Here is a 24,796-nt window from a genome sequence, read left to right on the forward strand (position 1 = left end):
CTGTTTGGAATCCACTTCCTTTCAGGTACCAGCACCCAGCCCCACTGGTTTCTTCTTACAGTCTTTATGCCTTCGCTTGTTTTTACCCCAGGGGTCTCCTCTCTGAGAGATATTTCTTTGAAAAGCTTTGTCTCTATCAAAGGCATTCCAAGAATTGACAAACCAATGGGGAGATAACTTTTCTTTAAGAAGCTCTTGACAGTCAGAGACCTCAAACATACCAAGGACATCCCTTAATGTGCCTGTACTTACCGGTCACCAAAGGGTTTCCCTTCCTCACTCATAAGGCAGAGGAAAGCTATTCATAATAGCCTCAAACTGTAAACAACCTAAATGTCCATTAAATGGACAGTAGAATGAACAAATATATTGCGATGTATTTGTAGAACAGGATACTATATAGCAATGAAAAGAAATGAACTCCTGTTATACACATATACATGAAAAACTTTCAAATAAAATGTCAAGTAGCCAGACCTGAAAGAATATCTATAGTGTATAATTCTATTCATATGTTGCCCAAATGCAAATAAAATGAGCCTATGGTGTTATAAGTCAAGAGTGGTTACCTTTGGAGAGAAGAGGAGTGGTGGGAATTGATGGAACCTGCCGGGGATTTCTCAGGTGCAGATATTGTTCTGTTCATTGCCCTGGGTGGTACTTACACAGGTGTGTTCATTTTGTGAAAGCTCATTGAGCTGTAAACTAATGATCTATGTGCTTTTCTGTATGTATGCAATACTTCATTTGAAAGGTTTTCAAAGTCTATCGGAATAAAAGAAAAAAAAAACACCGCTCTTCTTCCAGCTACCTGTTTCAACCCCCAAAGTAGGGCAAGGCACAGTAGCTGTATAGATGCTTAGGTGAGATTGCAAAGCAGCTGGACAAAGAAACAGGACTTGGAAACGCCCACACATTCAAAGACCCAGATGGCTCCAGTATATTAAACGTAAAAGGTCATCTGGGCTAGAGATCCAGTGCACAGAAGGAGTAGTTTCTGAATACACCCAGAGGGGTTCATCTCAGAATTATCGGGTTGGGAGAACAGAATGAGGTCACGACGTCAGAAGAACCATAATGCAATTCTGTGCTTCTAGCAATGGTCCCACCTTGGTCTCCCTCTTTCCTGCCAGTCTCCACGGTTAAGTCTCACGGGAAGTGGTTTTACTCACAGGACACGTGGCTTTCCATACCGGATGGCTCAGACTTAGGTTTCCCTAGAGATGGGATGGATTGATTGGATATATTTGGAACTCTGTTGTTTTAATAATATGCAGTAGCTGAGAACTCTATTCCAGAGCCCTGGAACTTCAATCTTCATAACATAAAGGGAATTTGACCTCCCCAATCAGAGTAGAAGAATAATTATTCCATCTCCTTCACATTTTTCTTGTCGAATCCCTGAAATCTTAGGAGGTCTCTAATGGAGACTTCCTAAATTCATTTCCTCTTAAGTATTCCACAGCAGCTAGAACGATTATTGGTGCTGAGAATTTTCTCTGATGGAGATACAACTGCTCCTCTGTCAGAGTCCAGTGGAAGCTCACCTCAGTGCCATGTTTTCTTTAGCTTTGGCGGTTGAGAGAATGCCGACAGGAGGGCAAGCCGGGGAAGTTCCAAACGTGTCACCTTGAGCGTAACTTAGAAAAAGCACAGGCTTTGGAGTCAGACAGATCTAGGTTCAAATACAATGTCCAAACATCACCAGAGGCTTGACCATGACCAAATTACTTAATTTCACTTAGATTCGGTTTCTTCAATTATAAAATAGTGTTTATTTTAAAGAGATGTTGTATGTGAAACATAAAACAAGCTATGTAAAGTTCCTAGTACAATGACCGAAAGCAATCATAATGATTGATAATAACACTTCACTAGCACTTGTTATGTACCAGGCATTGTTATAATTGTCACAAAAATCCTATGAGACAGGTCCTGTTAATAGCACGAATTTATAAAGGAGGAGGAAGCACAGGGAAGTGTATAACTTGCCCCAAACGGCAGAGCCAGGACGCCGACCGAGGCAACCAGGCACATGGCCCATGTTTGCTCTTTTCCACACCAAACCGGTTTCTTGCCCCTAAAGTGCAGCAATAAAACATGGATTACTTGCTTAAAGAAACTCTTCTCTTCTCCCCTTTCTCACAAATCTTAATGGCATATCTAATTTTTACAGTTAGAAAGAGAGAAATTAAGGACATCCCTACGTGTTTTCCCCCTGGATCTTGTTTTCACCTCTTCGGTGAAAAGTTTTAGAGAACAGGACTGCTTTGGTAAGCTCCGCTGTCATCCACAAGCACACATTGAGCGCCTATGGCATGCCAAGCACTGTGCTGGCTGATGGGGAAACAGAGGGGTGAGTCAGACTCTTCCCTCCTTACCCCTCATGTTCCTCCCCATGGGAGCAAAGACCAGAGAATAAGGCCTCAGACTGTGGATGGGCCGTCGCTCATGCAGTCCTCCCTCCTCAGCCCACTTCCAGAGAGGTCTGTGTGAATCCCTGACTAAACCCAGCGCCGACTTATGCCAAGAGAGCCTTCCTTCTCCAGCCTGGATCGGCTTTGCTGGTTTGCTCTCGAAACAGCAAGCACACTGTTTCTACCCCTAGACGTACTTGCCAGCAGGAGCTCATGGCCTTCCAGAAATTACTTTGCTTTTATATAGCACCTTTTCATTTTAACTCCCTTCCCTTTTTTTTTTTTCCCCATCAAACATTAATTAAAACACGATGGCAAGCGCAGAATTCACTCACCCTGGCAAGAAAGGAAAGAGAAAGGAGAAGAAAAGAAAAAAACACATTTCATTGTTTGCCACACCTGGAGTGGCCGAGTCCTCAAGTGTTGGGCTGAGGCTGGAAATCAAGACAATCCCTCCTCCAATCCAAACACTCCTGCTGAGGGTGGCCATGCCTCACCGGGCCTCCCTCGGGTCTGCGGCTTGTGGGGAAAGGCCAGGCCCTGCAGGGCATCCCGAGCACAACTTGAGTAACTGCCTGCGTACACAAGGCGCATCCCGTTGCTGCCCACGGCCCCCCTCTCCCTCATGCCACCTTTCTCCTCCCCAGGTAGCTTCTCCTTCTCTTGACAAACCTAAGAAGCGTCCTCTCTAGGATTAGAACTTGAGTGAATACCCAGGTCCCAGTCCACCGGGAAGAGGCCATTAGGCCTTGACAGGTGAAAGGAAGCAGAAGATCTGGGATTTGGAGAGTTTGCCCTACGCCTCTCTTCCTGTTTCTCCCTCCCCTCTCCCGACCCCCCCGCCCCCCCCAGCCCTGATATGAGTGGTGTGTCAGGACTTCGGAGCATTTGCCTGTAGTTGTTCTGGTCCAGTCTTGTGTTTTCACATGTTTCCAGGCTTGGGCCAAGACCGACAGTGGTCACAACAAGCCCAAACTCTCCTTCGTGACGTGCGGGAACTCTCCTGGGGGATGTGTCATTGTTGAAACCAATGTTGACGTTTCTGCTCGACTAGATGCTCTTGGAGATTACACACAGGGGAGGAAGGAGGACAAGCTTGAGGAACTGGCGGTCTCCCAGTTTGCACCATTTTCTTCCCTGTTTGCGTGGCGTCCGTGGCGGCCTGATCTGTGGAGCAGCAGGAGTTACTCCCAAGGCTCAAAGGGCCGGGAGGGAGGAGGGAGCTGACAGCCCCAGCAGGGGAGCGCGTGGGGTTTTTGTACAGCTTCCCTGAGCTACAGGATTGATTTTCTGCTGGAGTCCCCAGGTATCAATGAACCTACAGTCCTCCTTCCAGGAATTATCAGACTCTGGGGAGACAATAAGAAAGGAACTGAAACTATTTTTGAACAGGTTTCCGAAGTCTGTGAACGCCATATAAGGCCCCCATTGGCTTTCATTTTTGCTGGGCTAAAGGGACGGGGGAAACACGAGGTGACTATATGGTTGGAAGCTTCGGCCAAGGCCTATGTTACTCTGAATTAAGACGTAGGAAGCAGAATTTCCCCCAGGGCCCTGGGGCTGACTTTGAGTTGAGATTTCGCAGAAGACCCTGTAGAATGGGAGAACAGTTGCCTGGTATGCTTGTGTAGCGGAACGATAGACTCTTTCACTCTAAGAATCTTTTTGGGATGATCTAGGAAGCCTGAACTTTAAAGACATGAGAAGCCATCTGAGCTGAGGGGAAACCGGGTCGATTCTGGGCCTTAGAACAAACATTGCCTCCCGTGCCTTGTCTTGTGTCTTACTTAGGTTAGATTCCCCAGAAGCGAACACTGAGTGATTCCTTTAAGGAATGTCCCCAGGAAAATCTGGTAGAAGGTTTGGGAAGTCAGCCCCAGAAAGGAAGGATGCTGGGTAAGTGTGCAACATGGCGCAAAGCCCCAGGGAGGGAAGTGGTGAGGTGTGACTGACACTCTCTCCAACGTCTCCCTGTGGCCTCCACTGTGCTCCTGATTAGGGCCCAGGGAAGTATTTATATCCTCCTCCCATCCATCATCCACTGGTTAAGGGCTGTCATCCCCGGAAGGATGCAGATTCTCATTATTACTTTTTTTAAGCTGGCATAGCAGTTCCAGAACCCTGCGGGTAGCCCTCTGACAGAGAGACACAGGTGCTGCTTGACACACCTGGAGCTGGTGTGCAGGAAAATGAGAAAAGTTTCCCAGGGAATGTGGGCAAGCACTGACCACATCAGCTATGTCTCGTCTGGACCCAATAGCCTTAGGCTGGCAGGTCATCACAGAGTAGGTACAATCATCTGTAAGAGAAGCTCTGTGGGAGCAATCCATGGGGGATCAAGGACGGAAGGACCTAGGTGGTCACTGGTGATTCATGAGTGCCCCAGACCCTGCCACTGATCCCAGGGTTGCTGTCAACCTGTGGTCCCCTGGGGGTGTGCCATTTGTCTCAGCTTGTTCTGGTTCCCATGCCCCTGCTTGACTGCATGGAGGTGGGGGTCATGGTGGTGATGGTGCATTAGCTGGAGGACAGCCACGTACATCTCTGTTTTCTCCTCTGTTACCCAATTCGGCAAAGAATGCATCAGGCACAGGCTAAAGAACCAGCATATCCTTCTAAACTTCCTGGCCGTCCCTCAGCCTGGAGCTCCTACAGCGAAGTAGGAACCATCTGCCCACACCACCCAGAGGTGTGACGAGCTCGCCATCATTAGCAACGGAGCCCAGCACTGCACAGAGACTTCCAAAGGCATGGCCCTCATCTCTTACCTGCAAGAAGGAGCTTCTCAAAGCCTGAAGCTCAGCCGTTGGCCTCTCAAGTGTGGCCTGCCTCGTGGTGGCCTGCCGGCCTGCAGAGAAACAGAAATCAGATACAAAGGCAGCTCTGGGATCAGTTTTACCTCGTCCTGAAGCCTTGGGAGACCAGAACCGAGTCAGGGAACTGAGGCAATGACCCGAAGCAGAAAAACCCAGACTCCTGGTTTTGTGCAGGTGCAAATCCCGCTGGTTAAGCCACACCACCGCGGGCCTCCAGATCCTTGTCGAGCCTCTGCCTCAGACTAAAAATAATCGCTCGTTTATAAACAAACGTAAATGTATTTTTAACCTGCCTCAGAAAACCACCTTCCTGTTGGGTTTCAGGGCAGTCTCGCCACGTCAACTGGCAGATCACAAAAGCAACTGCAACTGCTTGGAACTTTCCACCACAGACGGGCGATGGTGACCCCAGGTGACATCTGACTGCATTGCCAAAGTGACTTTGGGTTGAGAGATTAGAATCTCTAACTGCTTTGTGGTTTCAGAAGGCAAGGGGGGCCAGAACCTAAGAGAGTGGCGAGAGCCTAAAAATTCAGGGTGAATCGCCCCAGGAAGATCCACTCGTCTTGAGGGTCATTCGTGTGGATTCCTGAGGAAAGCTGTCTCAGCGAGAGCACGATACCGTTGAAATGTTGGGCTGCGGAAACACAGGAAGCCCATCCCTCAGCCGGGCAGCTCACTGGTGGCTGCTTCCAGAGGGGGTGACATTTCACCCCCCAGGGCAGGTAGAGAGCAAAGAGAAACTGACCAGCTGACACCGATCTGGAAGAATGTGACATTATAAAAACTGTATTTTCTTTTAAAGGTGTGTACACGGCAGATGAGCCCTAAGTCACAGCTTATAGCTAATAAAATAACACTGTGTCCCTGCCAGGGTAGTCTTTTTCTAGCTCACTAATCAGACATCGGACACCTCTTCCCGTTCCTTGGCACTCACTATCATTCCATGAAAGGAGGAGATGGGGTCAAATAGGAATTGCATTGAGGGGACATTGTATGCTTTTCTGTGTGGTCCACACCCCCGGGAAGCAAAGATAGGAATCATTAGGAAAATTTGTGGATAAAGAAGCAGCGATATGTGCCCAAGGTCAGTGGCTGGGTAGGTGTCAGAGGCATTTGCTGGGCACCAAAGTTAAGGTCGTTTGACTCTTAGGTGCTGCTTTGGTGATGACCTAATGCTTCCTGTTCTTCTGATGAAACGGTGGAAGCTAGTCCAATGGAACAAGCACGAAGCCCCCTCAGGAGAGCAGAGCCTGAACTCCCAACCCCAAGTCCATTCACAGCCTCCCACCTCTGCCATTGGAATGGTTTGGGAGGCTCCTTCACTTTGGCCTTCAGCCCCGGACAATGTAATTTCTCTGGGTGGAAAGAGGAATTCCTCTCATGGTGCCGACATCACCCCCTTTCTTCTCACCCCGAGGAGACAGCAGAGAGGGGCAAAAGTGAGCCTGCCCAGGGACAGAGTTTTGAGACGTGAGGTAATGTTGGTTCCCCATCCATGGCAGGAACCAGAGGGAGCCTGGCCGGGGCCCTGAGGGAGAAGAGGGCCAGCTTGGAGATTTTCTTTATGTTTGGCCTGGAGGAGTTCCAACCTTAAACTCAAATGAAAACTTTAGAAATGTTATATTACCAAAGTGTGCATGTGTGTATGTCTGGGGGGTAAAGATGGGGGTAGAGGGATTCGAGGGGAAGGAAGGTAGCCACAGTGCAGCTAAACTGAACACCTAAACCTCACCTGCAGCATTCAGACCCTTAGGACCCCCACCAAGAGGATGGAGCCTTACTACCCCAATTCTCGGATTTTGTGTTTCAATCATACACCGGTCCAGGGATGTGACTGGTACACCTGGGTCCCCGTTGTCCACTTGACACTAACATGGTTGCTAACCTCCCTTAAATCTCCTCACCTCTCTGACCCTCAGCTTCTTCAGTCATCAGCTAGAGGTCTGAAGCAGGCAGCAGGCATCTTGCCATTCAAAGAGTGCGGTTCGGGCACAGTCAATGGCACGTGGTTTTTGAGCATCAGCCTCCTATGCTTCCAAGATGGATTTGAAAAATGGGAAATGTTAAGTGGCTCAGTGCATTTCATTTTCTGTCTTTTTCCAAAGACCTTTCCTGTTTCAGACACTGCCTGTGTGTGGTGAGTATGTGTGTGTGAAAGCATATGTTTGCAAAACGGATGAAACATTTGCGTATAATAGCGTTTTCACAGCAGTGAGTATAAACCGGGGGAAACTTATCTTCTGCCCGTGATTAGGAGTGGCTTTTCGTGGGTGTCTGTGAAATGACAGATTGTGCAATTTTTAGGAAAAAAAAGTTTATAGGAAAAAGCCCTACACAGGCAATAATATTTTGACCTTGAGGGGAAAAAACATGCTCGTTTGTTTATAGAAGATAAACTCCCCTCCAAAGTTTACGTTCAAAAGAACCTTGGTTGGCTGCTCATAAATAAATTGAGAACAGAATTGTTGATTACTGAGTTTAATGTTCTTTTACTAAAGTGAAAATATCGTACGTAATTAGATTAAGAAGAGATTTCAGAAGAAAGGGTGACGATTTGAGTAATCACAGAGTCAATGCAGGCACGTTTTGATTTTATTAGCCAGCTATTAGAGCCGTCTTTGGCATTTATGTGTGACGCGAAGGGTAAGGATGTAGCTGTTGAGAGTCATTTGTGTCCGCTGTCTGGGCTAATTGAGCGACAATAATAAAACGCTGTTTTTAGATAAACAATGGGTGGCGGAGCTCCATGGGTCCCTGCAGGGAGCGTGTTTATGCTGTTCAAAGGGCAACGGGCTGAGCTCGTAGGCCACAGTCATTTCACAGAGCAAAGTCAAGTCGTTTAAATCAACTAAATTGAAGGCAGTTTTGAAATGGAAATCAGTGATCCCAGTTTGGAGCTGCTTCGTTGTCAGCGGGAAGATCCTCTTCCAAGTCTTGTGCAAAGCGAGGAGGCCCCCTGAGTGACATTAGCAATACAGGGGAATCAAATGCCGCACGTCACGTGGGTTGTATAGCGTGTGGACACCCAGCGGGCCGACATGGAAATATCATCGTCAACCCAGCTGCCCACTTCCACGCCCTCCCTCCTTTGCAGAAACTAGATGGACCCGTGACAGACGGACAGTCTGAAGGTCCCACGAAGGATTTAAGTGCGTGACTGTAGCTGTCCCACCCAGTGGGAAGGCATTTCTCCTCAGGACCATGAGCTTTACCTACTTTCTCTCTGCCCCTCAAATGTGTTCCTTCCTTCCTTCTCCCTCCACGCCCTTTAGACTACAGAATGTCTAGGTGTGAACCTTTACTCTGTGTAGAGATTAAGATCTCTGGTTACAGACTAAGAGCAGAAAGGCACTCACAGGCTGCTCTTCTTAAAAGGTCACCTCTGGGCTTCCCTGGTGGCGCAGTGGTTGAGAGTCCGCCTGCCGATGCAGGGGACGCGGGTTCGTGCCCCGGTCCGGGAAGATCCCACATGCCGCGGAGCAGCTGGGCCTGTGAGCCATGGCCGCTGAGCCTGCGTGTCTGGAGCCTGTGCTCCGCAACGGGAGAGGCCACAACGGTGAGAGGCCCGCGTACAGTAAAAAAAAAAAAAAAAAAAAAAAGGTCACCTCGTCTTAACGCAGGCTCACACAACCTCCGGGCTTTTGTAGACTCCCAGGGGTGCCTGGGAGAGTTTTAACACCTCTCTCTTTTCAGCCATCGGCCTTCCCCAAGCCAACTCAAATAACCACATGTTCCAGGGAGAAGCAGTGTGTTTGCCCGGTCAACACAGCTTCAAGATAGGTTTGCTACACCCCACAAGCTAAACCGCATCCATCCCCGTCCACCATTATAAAATTTTCTTGCCACCACCACGTTTTAAGAAGCTGGGTAGAGTCCACTCACATTTTCATTCAACAACCCTTACTTGAGCACCTTCTGGACACCAGGTCCTGTGCTGGTTGCTGAGGAGACATCCTCTCATAAGACCAACCCATGGAAGCTGAGGTCTCGTGGGGAGATAGACATGGAGACAAGCACAATACAAGAGAATATTGCCCAGGTGAGGCACGTGCAGGAGGCCATGAGTGGCTTCCTCTGTGTCTTAGCTCATGCCGCTGCGACAAAACACCAAAGACTGAGTGGCTTAAACAACAGACATTTATTTCTCAGAGTTCTAAAGGATGCAAATCCAAGAGAAAGGGCCGGGCAGATTCAGTTCTCAGTGACATCCAGCTCCTAGATTCTTCCCACTCACATGACACAGAAAGGAAACTCTGGTGTCTCTTCCTCTTTATATAAAGGCACTAATCACGTCATGGGAGCTCCATCTTCATGACCTCATCTAAACCTAATCACCTCCCAAAGGTCCACCTCCAAATACCATCACGTTGGGGTGGGGGTGGTTAGGCCTCCAGCATACGAACATGGGGGGACACAGACATTCAGCCCATCACTCCCTGCCAGTGTACCTAGCTCCAGACCAGCCAGTTCTCTTTTAGGGCTTCTCCTTGGGCCACAGCCCTGACTTTCTAGTCATCTGTGTTTCCCACCCTCCACACCACCATTTCTGCCCACTTCTCTGATCCAAACCACTGGGACAGATTAAAACTACTCCTCAGCTGACCCTTCTGAGTGCTGCCCCAGGGGTACATCGCCCAGCTCAGACTGCCTGAAAGTCTTCGCCACCTTCTCTTCTAAGTGTCTCTTCCTGATTTTTCCCCCATCTTGGACACATTATACTACTTTTTTCAAAAAATATCAGTGATGGCTAATTTTATGTGTTAACTTGTCTAGGATATGTTGCCCAGTTGTTTGGTTAAACTCCAGTCTAGATGTTGCTGTGAAAGCTTTTTTTTTTTTTTAGATGTGATTAACATTTAAATCAGTGGACTTTGAGAAAAGCAGAGAGAAAAGCAGATCACCCTTCATGATGTGGGTGGACTCAAAGGACAAAACATTGAGCCAAAGAGGATTATTCTCAAGCCTTAAAATCTAATGGAACTTACTGTTAGGTTTCAAGCTTTCCTGGGACACATGACCCTTTTTCCTTCTGATTTCTCCCTTTTGGAATGGGAAGGTCTGTCCTTTGACTGTCCCACCATCATGTTTTGGAAGCAGGTAACTTGTGGTCTGGTTTCATAGATTCTCATACAGAGAGGAATTTTGCCCCAGAGTGAATCATACTCCGATTTCACCCATACCTTATTTAGATGAGATTTAGGACTTAGAGTTGATGCTGGAATAAGTTAAGAATTTCGGGGCTGTTGAGATAAGATGAATGTATTTTGCATGTGAGAAGGACGTAAATTGGGGGGGACCAGAGGGTGGGCCATTATGGGTTAAAACGTGTCCCCCAGAATTCACCTGTTAAAGCCCTAATCTCACAATGTGGCTGTATTTGGAAATAGGGTCATTGCAGATACAACTAGTTAAGATGAGGTCATACTGGAGTAGAGTGGCCCCCTAATCCAACATGACTTCTGTCCTTATTAAAAGAGGTGACTTGGACATAGACACACACACACCAGAGAACATCATGTGAAGACTGGAGCTACGCTGTCACAATCCAAGGAACTACTTGAAGCTAACAGAGAGGCATGGGACCGATTCTTCCCCAGGGCCTTCAGAGGGAGCTTGGCCATCCCGGCATCTCAGTGTCAGAATTCTAATTTCCAGAACTGTGAGACAGTAAATTTCTGTTGTTTAAGTCATTTGTTTGTAGTAGTTTGTTACAGCAACCCTACCAAACTAATAGTGTCCCTTCCTTGTCACCTCTGCACTGCACACCCCACTGTATCCTCACCTGGAAGCCCACCATGTCACAGATGGGGGACAAGGAGGTCCTGCCTCTCAGCTCCCTGCCTCTTGGCCTCCCTGACCTCTCCATCCTGCCACGAGCGCAGATATCCCCACGCACAGGATGTAGCCACGTTGGGACTGCTCTGGCCTCACGCCTCACGGCACTCTTAATAATTAAGCCAAACATTGTTAAGTGGAGTAAGCACATTAGAATCTGAAATGTAGGGATCCCATTCCTACTGAAACACCCATTAGTGTAAAAAAAATGAAAGGAGAGAACGCAGCCTCAAAAGTTATGTCTTTACTGAAAATGCTGGGAACATGAGGTCTCGGTTACTCAAAAAGACCCATGTGCTTCTTAACTAGCTCGGATCAGAAAAACCAAATTTATTTCTTTCTTCAAATGAATGCCTCTGATGGATTAGAAATATGGAATCGAATAAGAAACAGCAGTTCAGGAGTTGAGGACCTGGGTTCAAATCCTGACTGGGTTTCTAACCAGCTCTGTGATCTCAGATAAATGACTCACTCAGCGCTTTGAGTATCCTCTTTCTCATCCATAAGTGAAAGCAAAAATGCCTAACTCAAGAGATAGACTTTCCTTTAAGTCACTTATTTTCTCGGGCCTCTGACTCCTGGAAGGGAGGGAGCATTTTAGCATAAAAAACTCAAGTCACGAAGTGAGAAGCCATTGTTGTCAGCATGAGGAAGGTCTGCCATATAGATGCTCCACCAGGAAGAATGTGAAAAACTTAAGACGGCAGGGAGCCCCCGCAGGTCCCCAGGTTGGGGCCGGGGATGCCTATCAGCTCCCCAGAGAGCATCCATGTTTTGTAGGGCCCAGAGCTTAGTCAGTTTGGCAGGGGGAGGCTTTTTAAGGGAGTAGAAATCCTATATACAAATACAAAGGTAGAAACAGGGCCTTGAAGGAGGCTTGATGAATCCAACCATGTCCATTTGGGACACCGGGAGTAGAGCCCAGACCTTGGGCAGTGCAGAGAGAGAAGGGAAAAAGGAGGGAGAGTAAAATAACAAAAAGGATTCTAGAACACCCTTCTAAAGCTGATTCAGTATGGCTGGAGCGTCAATGTTCATCCATTCAGGTGTTTGTAACTGACTACTAGCAAGATCAAATTCTTTTTTTTTTCATTGTTGTTCCCTTTTCTTTCTCCTTTTAACTAGCTGGCCCCACGTGCCTGCTCAGATCTGAAAATATTTTGTCTGTCTCTATTTTTTTTCTTAAAGTGGCGGTAAGGATGAGCTTCATGTCATAACACTCCCACAGGCAGTCAGGGCCCAGCTTTGGACCACGTGTGGATTGTCCCCGCTGGTCATACTGAGCCTGTTCGCATGAAGCCTGGAGACAGCTGCTACCGCAGAGGAAGGAGACATCACCGAGAACTTGACCTGCAAGGAAACCCGGGTGTAGGAAGGAAGGAGCGGGTCAGCCGTTCAATCAGCACATATTTACTGGAACGTGCAAAGTCCACAGTCACTTATCTGAAGCCCTGGAGGCCACATAGGTTTCAGAATTCAGAATGTTTCAGATTTTAGCAAGGCACTACGGTGCATAAACCGAATGTTTGATAACATCCCAGAGGGATCTGAGGCAGCACCCTGGGAATCAAACACATCAGTGTTTCCACAGTCCTGTACCAGCCAAATACATGAATATTCACACTAAGTGGGATAAATGGAGCCTTTTATCACTTCACACCAAAGCAGTTATACAAGTCCTTCTGTTTTCAGAGACTTCTGGATTTTAGATTTATGGATACAGGACTGTGGACTTGGGCCGGGTGCCAGACAGTGTTCGAAGTGCATTGAGGACCGCAGACCAGGTGCCTGCAGGAGCTGGGGGTTCCAAATGGGGACGGGTCCCTCTCTGGGCCCCATCAGATACAGATATAAGCCCCATGGGGAGAAGGCAGGATTTTAAAGGGAAGAAAACAAAACAAAACAACAGAAACAGTGTGCTTAAAAGTGAGATCTCTGATAGAAAATCACACGGGGAATTGAGGACACCCCCTCCACACCAGGCCGCAGTTCTTGTCAACAATAGAAGGCCCAGTGATGTCTCTGGTGTCCTGAAGGCCAAGGGCCTCAGCTGTGGTTGGAGATTTGAGAGCCCAGCAGACCAGGCAGGACACAGCTGATGCGCCCAACAGAAGCAGAGCCCGATGGGAGGAGACCCACTTCTAGTGGCATGTGTGCAATGTGTGTGTCAGGGTGGGAATGACAATGGGGCATTGTGGGACAGGGAGTCGGAATATTTTCAGATCTGAAAGGGCCTGCAGGTTCAGTCAGTTAGCAGAAAGTGTGTGTGTGTGTGTGTGTGTGTGTGTGTGTATTTGCACATATAAACTCTCGGGAGAAAGCTCTTCTTCCACCTACTTAGGCTGAATAGTCAGGGCCTGCAAATTAACTAACAGTAGGCAGATGAATAGGAGAAAAGACAAGGTTTATTTACACGTGCCTGTGGGAATTCTCAGTAATGAGTACTTGCTGAATACTCAGAGGTAAAGGTATCTGTATCCACTTAACAAAACGGGTGGGGCTTCAGTGGGAAGGTATACCAGGTTCTGTTGGGTTTTTCTTGATGCTGATGGGAATGGGCAGTCTGTCTCCTTCCTGGAATTTGCAGGGAATCCCCTTGGAGGGGGGTTGGTGGCAGCTGTATTTTTTGGAAGCCTCTGCTTTAGTCAGATAAGGGAAGTTCAGGTAAGATTTCAAATATTTTCACTCTAAAATAATTTTTATGCCAAAACCATGATGCTATACATATATATATATATATATATATATACACGCGCACACACACACATATACACACACATGCATAGATTCATACAAAATATATAAATATATTATAAAAAGAATATATGTAGAGAAAAAGAAAGAAGAGAAAAGAAAAGAGAAAAAGAAAGAAATGTTTCTAATAATCAGTCTTGAGCACATTGATTCTCAAGGATGGGTCATAGCATTTCTGCACCTTCCGAGTCCATACTGAATCAGCTTCAGTGGGTGTTCTATATCCCTATTTATTGTTATGCTTTAAATCTCCTTCTGTTTCTTCTCTCATTCTCCACTGTTTGCTCTCCTGGAGCTGCAGGATCAGGACAGGGAGAGAGCTGGGGAGGCAGAAGGGCAGCTTGTGTGTTGCGGTGCTTTGCTGAGGGCCTTCCGTCTTTTGATGGGGCAGCTCCAGGCTCTTGGCCAGAGGAAACTGGGCTCCAGTATTCGCTGGGATCCTACAGGCTGGGAAACATGCGCATAGACTCCCTGGTGAAGATCCTCCACAAAATCGAAGAAGTCTCTACCTCTTCCTGCATTGCAGAGCTCCCTCTCACGCCCCCATAGAGCTCCCAGAGATCATTCTGGATTCTTCCAGGAAATAGCTTAGGGAAGTTTCTCTCTCCTTTCTCTTGTCCTTGGGAATGTAGGGGAGTAAGACTCGGCACCCCAAAATGTCTCTTTGTCCTGCAGATTATTTCAAGCTGAAACTAATCAAGGCCCAAAAGACTCAGAAAGAAACTTTGACCTTGTTTGACCTTTGCCCTTAACTACCTAAAAGAATTCAGACAGAGGGCACATACCCAGAATATAGTCATCACCATAGATATCCTCAAAGGATACAGGCTAGGTCTGGTGGGAGGAACTCTAGGAAGGGGCTAAAGATCAGAGTCCGCTCCATGTCCCGTCGTCTCTGCAGGTCCAGCACACAGTTATTTACCAAACATTTGCTCATCCACCTCCATGTCAGTTGCCTTCCTCCCCTTTGATGTCCCAAACCACTACATCCAACATTCCTTTTTGTCTTTAGCTGAAGATGGTATTTAAGGTGAGGGCTTTGGCCATTTTGGTGACTAACTCGGTTCTCCTGGGTCTCTCCCGTGTGTACCTGTTATCAAATTTTTGTTTGATTTTCTCCTGTTAATCTGTCTCATGTCAATTTAATTCTTAGACCAGAAGGATAACCTAGAAGGAGAGAGGAAAATTTCTTCTTCCCTGACAGGGACAACAGGTGTGGACCATCCCCCAGTGCTCTGTGTCTCATCCCACACCCTTCATCTCATTTCTCAGTGGCCCAGCATTTCACCCACCACCCACATTGGCCTGCCCCACCCATTCGGGGCTCCCTGCATTTAGCAGGGATTTCACCAGCAAAGGGAAAGGCTGATTTGTTACTGAAGAAAAGGTGAAGCCATTTCTGAAGGAGGGTTCCATTTGAGAAGGGAAAATCAGCCCTGGTCAAACTTGTAGCACGTCCCCTGTGAGTGTTCTGGTTCTCTGGGTAGGACTACTTCTACTCCTGTTTATCCAGCACAGGGGAAGTGCTTTGAATAGATGTCTTGGCTGACATGGATCCCTTTGCTCTGTGAATAGGGCGATTACTAAACAATGAAGCTATTACATAAGGAGCAAGGAGCTGGCTGGAGCCAACCAATCTTGTCCTCTAGGTTTACAGAGCTATAATTATCCAAAGTTTTAAAACACAATGGTATCTGCTGAAAGGGAACATCTGGGAAGGAACCAAGCTGTCCCGATTAAATGAACTATGCACATCCCATGGATTGCATGACTCCACATTCATGGGGTGGCGATTTTTTTCAGTGTCACTCAAGTTAACAAATGTGCTGAAAGGTTTAAGCAGAACAAATGCACGGGGGGAGAAAATCAGATCAAGAAGAGAGACGTGTTTTATAAGATCAACGACAAATTGGCGGGAGAAAGCCTTCTGGGCTGCCGTCGTGAACGCTGATGAAGAGAAATAAACGCTTTATGAGGCTTGTCCCATATGAAAATAAAAGCTTTTTCCAGTGGCCGTTTCACTTCAAAATAAACTCTTTGAACCTCCAGGGGCCCCTGTGTGAAAGAGCGGGTGGGGTGCGCCGCATTAGTGGGGAGGTGTGCGTGGTCTGGCGTTTCGAGGCCGTGCCTCCTGGCGGGGCACAGCGTACTGTTTAGTGGGGATCTGTTGTTACCAGAGATTGCAGCCTTTATCCTAAAAATAGATTTGGCCCAGATAGTAGCATTGGCCTCTACTTTGAGAATGAAGGTTACAGTATGTTCTCTTCAGTAATGATTTGTCCCCAAACTCAGTACCATCCACACGCTTAGGGATCTGGAGCCGTTTTACAAGATCTACAACTTAAATAAAGGTCTCCACCCCACCTAGTCTTTATATTGGGGGCAGTTCTTTCGGGTAAAAAAACCCTGAAAGAACAGTTATGAGAACAACAACAAAAACAGAGCGGAAGGAGTCTCATTCAGCATCTCCTGCATAAGGGAGCGTTTCTTCACCCGAGTGAGAGTTCAGCTGGGGTTGGGGGTTGCAGCTGACACACGGGAGCTTGGCTCAGTTCTGAAGGCAGAGCCTGGAAGTGATTTGGGTCATCACGGGCTGATGATACAGGAGGACTGACAACAGGCACATCAGAAGAGGGGAGATTTCCCGGGTTTTCCCTAGCTGCCCTTTCTGGTCTTCTGCGAAGCCCGCTGCTTACATGGGTCTCCTCTCCACCTCAGTGCCACGTGGGTCCCCTCTTTGGTTTGTCCCACCCATAAACACACTAAAACATGCTGACAGGGCACTTGCTAGCTTTCACTTACCCCATGGGGCAAAAAAGCTTAAATCTATTTATCAACTTTCCCATAGGTATTTGTATCTTAATTGCTGCAAAAGCAATATCACGGAAACATGAAAAAATTAATAATTAAACAGTTACCAATTAACCCACTACCCTAATACTATCTGAGCCAGCCCTGAGCCCATTTGTCCTCTGAACTATCACCTGCCTTTTCTACGTTGCTTTTGATACTTGGTTATTTCTAAGTTCTACTATTAATGTAGATCAACATGTACAGTACTTTTACCTTCTGTGAAAGATCTCTCTAGAAATCTTGGGCCCGGATGCACAGTGTTATGGACTGAATTACATCCCCCCAAATTCATATGTTGAAGCCCTAACCCCCAACGACTGTATCGGAGATTGGGCCTTTAAGGAGGTAATTAAGGTTAAACGAAATCATAAAGGTGGGGTCTTAATCTGACAATACTGGGGTCCTTGTAAGAAGAGGAAGGGATGCCTGAGATCCTTCTCTCCTTCATGCACAAAAGAAAGGCCATTGGAGGACACAGCAAGAAGCTGGCCATCTGCAAACCAAGGAGAGAGGCCTCAGCGGAAACCAACCCTGTCAGCACCTTGATCTTGGACTTCTAACATCCAAAACTGTGAGAAAATTCTGTTCAGTTACCCAGTCTGGGGCATTTTGTTAAGGCAGGCCCAGCTGACTTCTACACACTTGTGTTTGAGTTGAAAGGTAAAGAGAAAAGCAGCCTTTGGCATCTAGGAGCTGGCCTGGAACTTATAGTTCTCCTGTTGGAGCACAAATAATTTCACAGAACACGAACCTTAGACCAGGCCACTCCATGATCATGTCTGAGCTCAGAAAAGTCATGAACATTGTCCAAGCCACAAAAATAACCCAACATCTTCCTATCCTGGATAATATGAGTGATTTCTGCTGCTTTACCAGTTTCAGCTTTAGCCTCACCCTATTCTTTCCTCTTTCTAGATGAGATTTATTCATAGAATTACCTTTACTTCCTGACAGCAAACAATCCAGAGAAAACCTCCACTTCCTTAAATCCACGCCCAAAACATCTAACATTAGCCAAAATCCTAGCATAAGTCCTGTCTGAGACTCTCACCGAGCTTCCCCGTGGTTCCCCACAAGCATTAAACCCAACTTGGTCAAATACAGGTGTGCTGTGTGTTCCTTGTGGTCATTGGCTGGAGGGCATTGACCAAAGTGTGAGCCTTTTTATGGTTTTTAATAAGGACTTAACACTGCTTATTGTTATGACCTGAATATTTGTGTCCCCCCAAAATTCATATTTTGAGGCCCTCATCCCCAACACGATGCTAACTGGAGGTGGGGCCTTTGAGAAGTAATTAGGTTTAGATGAGGTCATGAGGGTGGGACCCTTACGGTGGGGATTCATGCCCCTATAAGGAGAGGAAGATAGAGAGAGCTCACTCCGTCCATGTGCATGTATCCAGGAAAGGCCATGTGAGGACACAGCAAGAAGGCGGCCATCTATAAGCCAGGAAGAGAGCTTTCACCAGGAACCAAATCTGTCAGCACCTTTATTTTGGATTTTCCAGCCTCCAGAACTGTGAGAGATAAATGTCTGTTGTCCAAGCCATGCAGTCTATGGCATTTTTTTACAGCAACCCAAGCAGACTGATACTTAGCAGAGAAGTTGATACATTTTTCTTGTTTTCAAAAACGTTAGCACAACCTGGCCAGCAATTTGAATGTGAGGATCTTTTAAAATCAATTTGATAGTGTAAAGTGTGTCTTGTTTAAATCTGCATGCTTTATTCGTTTTTAGACTGACCATTTTCCCAGGCATTTTTTTCTACTACTATTTTCCTTTGTCAGCTGGTTGATAGTCAATTATGGAAAAATAACTTCTGTCACCTAGTAAAGGAATTTCAGGAGTCTGGAAGGGAAGAGAGGTATTCGTGGGGTTGTGATAGTGTAAGGATGTCTTTCACTCCTACTTCGGAAATCAGCCCATGGCCCGGACTTTGGGGCCCTCATAACAGAAACAGTATTGCTGACTCCCCCAGACTGTATCAGTTGGGATAATTTTGGCTTAAAGTATAAGTAAACCTTGACCTAAGCAATAAGGTTATTTCTTTCACTTAATAAGAAGTCCGGAGGTAGGGCAGACAGCAGAGCTGGTTGATTCAGCCGCTCAAAACCGTCCTTCGGGATCCAGGTTTCAGTCTCTTGGGTCTGTTACCCCTAGTTTATGTAACTGGTCATGTGGTCGTAGCTGGTATTTATAACTACCTTCTTCCACTACCCATTCTGTATTTCCTTGGCCTTCAGTAAGTACCTCAGCTTGTTGTGGTTCTTTACCTGGTAGAGTGACCCAAACCATCATTCCAGAATCTGGGCCATGAGTAATCCTTCTTGGGTTGGGTTGTTGTAGTTTTTCATTGACCCGAATCCAAAGGCCTGGTAATACTAAAAGACTCCTTTCTTTGCCTGTTGATTCAGAGGCGTGAAGAGTCCAGAGGGGCCAGGCAACAGTCTTCACTTTCAGTTCAACAGAATCCTTGTGTATCTCCTGGTAGAAGCATTCCTCCCTTTGGAACTAAGACCTCTAGGCCAACAGGGTGTACAGTTAAGGAAACAAGATGCAAAAATTTTGCTAGCTGGGCACTATGGGTAATGGTGAGTGGTGGCACTTCCAATTCCACTCCTTGATTCCTGTACCCATGAGTCCTGGCTGTGGGAGAAACAGTATCAAATATTAGACACTGATTCAGAGCACACATGGCCTTCTGGAGAATCTTGTCCCAGCCCTGCAAGGTATTGCCACTTATATGGTGCTGTAACTGAGTTTTCAAAGGCCATGACACCACCGTATCAAGCCAGCTGCTTCAGGGTAGTGGAGAACATGGTCAGACCAATGAATTCCATGGGCATGAGCCCACTGTGCACTTCATTGACTATGCAGTGATTTTCCTGATTAGAACCACTGCTGTGTGGAATACCACAACAGTGGATAAGGCGTTCTGTAAGTCCACATATGGTAGTTTTGGCAGAAATGTTGCATGTAGGGAAGGCAAGTCTGTATCCTGAATTTCTACTGTGTTAAGAACAAAATGCTGCCCCTTTCATGATGAAAGTGATCCAATGAAATCAATGTACCTGCCACCAGGTAGCTGGCTGATCACAGGTAGTGGTGCCATATGGAAGATTCCATGTTGATCTCTGCCTGAGGCAGATTGGATGCTCAGCAATGGCGGTAGCCAGGTAAGCCTTAGTGAGTGCAAGTCCTTGCTGTTGAGCCCAGGCACGACCTCTATCCCTGCCACCATGACCGCTTTCTTCATGAGCCCACTGTGGTGATGACAGTGGTAACTGGAGAAAAAGGCCAACTGGAATCTATAAAACAGGATATCCTATTGTTAAAATCCTCCTCTGCTGAGGTCACCCTTAGGTGAGCATTTACATGGGACACAAATACCTTTGCGTTTTTTTGCCTATTCAGAGACACGTATCCACACAGCTCTTCCTGGAATCTCATCACTAATTTTCCCATGATATTCCTTCCAAGTCCCTGACCATCCAGTTAAACAATTGGCCACAGCCCATGAATCAGTATATAATCATATACTCACACATCTGGACTTTTCTCCTTCTAAGAAAAGTAAACACTGCTCAAATTTCTGCCCACTAAGAGGATTTCCCTTCACGCTGTCCTTCAGGGATGTTCCAAGAAAGAAGGGCTATAGTTCTGCAGCTGTCCACTTTGGGGTGGTGCCTGTATACCGTGCAGAACCATCTATAAACCAGACCCTAGCCTCTTCTTGTAGGAGAGAGAAGGCAGTAGAGCAGAAGTGGCAACCATAGGCATTTTGAGCACTTCCTCATGTAACTTACTTGTGCCTTTATTACTGAAAATAGAATCATTAGCATTATTAAATCTAATCAGATTAGAGAGTCAACTCCCAGAACCAATTCAGAAAAATCATCCTTAAAGTTCTGTTCCACTCTCAGTAGTGGTGATGGTTGTATACAACATTGTTAATACACTTAATGCCACTGAGATGTACACTTGAAGATAGGTAAAATGGTAAATTTTATGTTATGGGTATTTTACCACAATAAAAAAACATACTTACAAAAAAGAAAAGAAATAACCCAGGATTGGATTAAGGCAGGAAAGTGGCAGGAAGGACTTGAATTCAGTTTAAATCAACGGGTCAAGCACTGATCAATTTGATGACCAGATGAACACAGGGTTTTAGGGTTTAAGAAATAAAGGGTAAGTCTGTTTTCTTTATACAGCAGGTTCTTATTAGCTATTTATTTTATACATATTAGTGTATGTATGTCAATCCCAATCTCCCAATTCATCCCACCACCCCTGCTGCCCCTCCCCGCTTACCCCCCTTGGTGTCCATATGTTTGTTCTCTACATCTATGTCTCTGTTTCTGCCTTGCAAACCGCTTCTTCTGTACCATTTTTCTAGAGTCCACATATATGCATTAATATGCAATATTTGTTTTTCTCTTTCTGACTTACTTCACTCTGTAGGACAGTCTCTAGGTCTACCCACGTCTCTGCAAATGACCCAATTTTGTTCCTTTTTATCGCTGAGTAATATTCCGTTGTATATATGTACCACATCTTCTTTATCCATTCATCTGTCAACGACCATTTAGGTTGCTTCCATGACCTGGCTATTCCATGACCTGGCAAAGTGCTGCAGTGAACATTGGGGTACATGTGTCTTTTTGAATTACGATTTTCTCTGGGTCCATGCCCAGTAGTGGGGTTGCTGGGTCGTATGGTAGTTCTACTTTTAGTTTTTTAAGGAACCTCCATACTGTTCTCCATAGTGGCTGTATCAATTTACATTCCCACCAACAGTGCAAGAAGGTTCCCTTTTCTCCACACCCTCTCCAGCATTCGTTGTTTGTAGATTTTCTGATGATGTCCATTCTAACCAATGTGAGGTGATACCTCACTGTAGTTTTGATTTGCATTTCTCTAATAATTAGTTGAGCAGCTTTTCATGGGCCTCTTGGCCATCTGTATGTGCTCTTTGGAGAAATGTTTATTTAGGTCTTCTGCCCATTTTTTTCTTTTTTTTTGCGGTACGCGGGCTTCTCACTGCTGTGGCCTCTCCCGTTGCGGACCACAGGCTCCGGATGCGCAGGCTCAGCGGCCATGGCTCACGGGCCCAGCCGCTCCGTGACATGTGGGATCTTCCCGGACCGGGGCACGAACCCGCGTCCCCTGCATCGGCAGGCAGACTCTCAACCACTGCGCCACCAGGGAAGCCCCTCCCTTCTTTTTCAATAGTTTGATTTCTTCTAGGACTTAGTCAAAATTCTTTTCAGCTTTTGGACCTATGATTGTATGCTAATTTGCACTTTAACATTTGTAATATAAAATTTTCTCCTTCTTAAAATTAAAATAAAGATTAAATATTAACCTACTTCTCCAGGTATAATTGTAGGGAATAACATACCGTTCTCAGAGATTTTGCTAATGTACCTTCTAATATAAATTCTAAACGGAGCCAAAGAATTAGCTTCAGCACATGCCTATAGCGTTGTGGTTTAGGCTTCAATCACTTCTCTGCTACCATCTCATCTAACATCTTTTGCATGCTTTTCCAGAGATCATAGAAGTCATCCTATGTGGTGATTACAAATCCCACAGCCATCGGTACTTGCTATTCTGCTTTTTGCTGTCTCTTTGGGGCTCCACATAAGTGGCTGGAGGGAGTAAGGGGACCACTGGCAATTGAAATGCTCTGACCTTTTCTTCTGACACCGAGGAATCTGCAAAGTGAGTTTGTAGAGAGGGTCCAGTTTTCCCAGCTTCATGTTAGGTGTACTTTCTACCTTAAGTACAATTGTTCCCAAATGCTCAGAGATTGCAATATGATTTTCCCACCTTGAAAATCTATTAAAAAGAAGGAGATTCTTCTCTCCTCTCCACCCCTCCTCCAGGCACTGCAGATGGCAGTTAGCACCCCACACAGCCCCTCCCTGTAACATCATCAATTTTTTTGCCTGCATTGCATCTACTTCACAGCTCAAGACATGCCAAATGACACACATTCTAAGTACTTGTTGCTAGCAACAAATCTATCTTCCTAAGTGACCAAGCACGGGCTATATTTGAAATGTCAGAGCACTTCACTCTGCCCTGGCCCACTTCCTTTAGCTGAGACATCTCCAAGCCTTAAAGTAAGCTCGTCTATGTTTGTGGGTTCTGCTTCTCAAGAGAGACACTCTGGATCAACTCTGCAAAATACAAAGTGACACGAAGTCAGGGAAAGGATCATGTCTTTCCCATGAACTCCCTTCTCCCCTGTAAAAATGAATGTTATTAGTAATCCTCACCTTACAGGACAACTGGGAACACTTGCTGAGATCATCAAAGTATTAAAAATTGTCAGGGTGTGGCAGCTGTAGATCTGGCATGTGGTCTGTGCTCCATACTCAAATCAGATAGTTCTACTCCTTTTTTCATACTCTCTCTTAATTTTTAAAAATTAAAAAAAAAATTGTATTGGGGTATAGTTGATTTACAATGTTGTGTTAGTTTCAGGTGTACAGCAAAGTGAATCTGTTATACATATACATATATCCACTCTTTTTTAGATCCTTTTTCCATATAGGTCATTACAGAGTATTGAGTGGAGTTCCCTGTGCTATACAGTAGGTCCTTATTAGTTATCTGTTTTATATATAGTAGTGTGTATGTGTCAGTCCCAATATTCCAATTTATCCCTGCCCCCTTACCCCTCACTTAATTTTTTTATTGAAGTAAAATTCACATATCAGTTTAACCATTTCAGAGTGATCAATTCAGTGTTATTTTGTACTTTCACAGGTTGTACAATCACATTTCTATCAAGTTCCAAAATGCTTTTATCACCCCAAAAGGAAACCTTCAACCCATTAAGCAGTCACTCACCATTCCCGTCTCCCCCTGGGCCCTTGCAAGCAACAATTTACTTTCTGTCTCCACAGATTTACCTCTTCTGAATATTTCATATAAATGAAATCACACAGTATATGGTCTCTTGTGTCTGGCTTCTTTCCCTTAGCATAATGTTTTCAAGGTTCATACATGTTATAGCATATATCAGTACTTCATTCATTTTTATGGTTGAATAATATTCTGTTGTGTGGATATACCACAACTTGTCCATTCAACCGTTGATGGAAATTTGGGTTGTTTCTACCTTTTGGCTTTTGTGAATATTGCTGCTATGAACATGCATGTACATGTATTAGGTTCGAGTACTTGTTTCCAATTCTTTTGAGTATATACGTAGGTGTGGAATTGCTACTTGCTCTCTCTTTTATTTCTATTTCTTCTCTTAATGAGCTCATGTCTGTGGGAACTATGACGATGTCCTGTTTTAAAATTCTTCACATTGTTTATTTTGGAAGTCTTAACAGTAATTTTAAAATTTTATTAGTATTTTAATGAACCAATCCATAGTTTTGTAGATTTATCTATTTATACATTTGAATTTGTTTTAATTATTGCATTCTCTTTGGGTTTATTTACTCCTCTTTTTGTAACTTCTGGAGAAGGCTGCTAAGCAGACAATGTTGGGGCTCTGCCCATATGCCCCCTTGCCATTCTCATGCACACCAGCCTGAGTTCCAAGGGCCAACATCTGATTCTTTGTCAGAGGGCTGCCACTGAGCTGCCTGAACCCTCTTTGTGGAAGAGTGGACTAGAAGTGCCTGGGAACTAACATCCGTGGGAGAAACCTTTAACCAAAGGCCGAAGGCCATCAGGGTGTAAATACACCAATCTTCTTGTCCTTTGGCCAGGATAATTCTGATGCATATTTTACATAGTTTTATAGAGTATTCCTTGGTAATCAAGCTCCAGTCACCTGTTGTGATGGCTGCCTTAATAATATACCCTTTATTGGCTGCCTTCCCTTCTCTGTCTCACTTTCTTTTTGTGTTTCTACCTTCCCAGCCCTCCCTGTTACGGCTGAATTGTGTTCCCCTCAAAATTCATATGTTGGAATCTTAACCCCCAGTACCTCAGAATGTGACTGTATTTGGAGATAGGACCTTTAAATGAGGATCAATTTAAAGTGAGGTCATTGGGATGGGCCTTAATTCAATCTGACTGCTGTCCTTATAAGAAGAGGAGGTCAGGGCACAGACAGCCACAGAGAGATGGCCATGTGAGGACAC

The sequence above is a fragment of the Phocoena sinus genome, chromosome 11 (assembly GCF_008692025.1).
Source record: "Phocoena sinus isolate mPhoSin1 chromosome 11, mPhoSin1.pri, whole genome shotgun sequence".
Taxonomy (NCBI): domain Eukaryota; kingdom Metazoa; phylum Chordata; class Mammalia; order Artiodactyla; family Phocoenidae; genus Phocoena; species Phocoena sinus.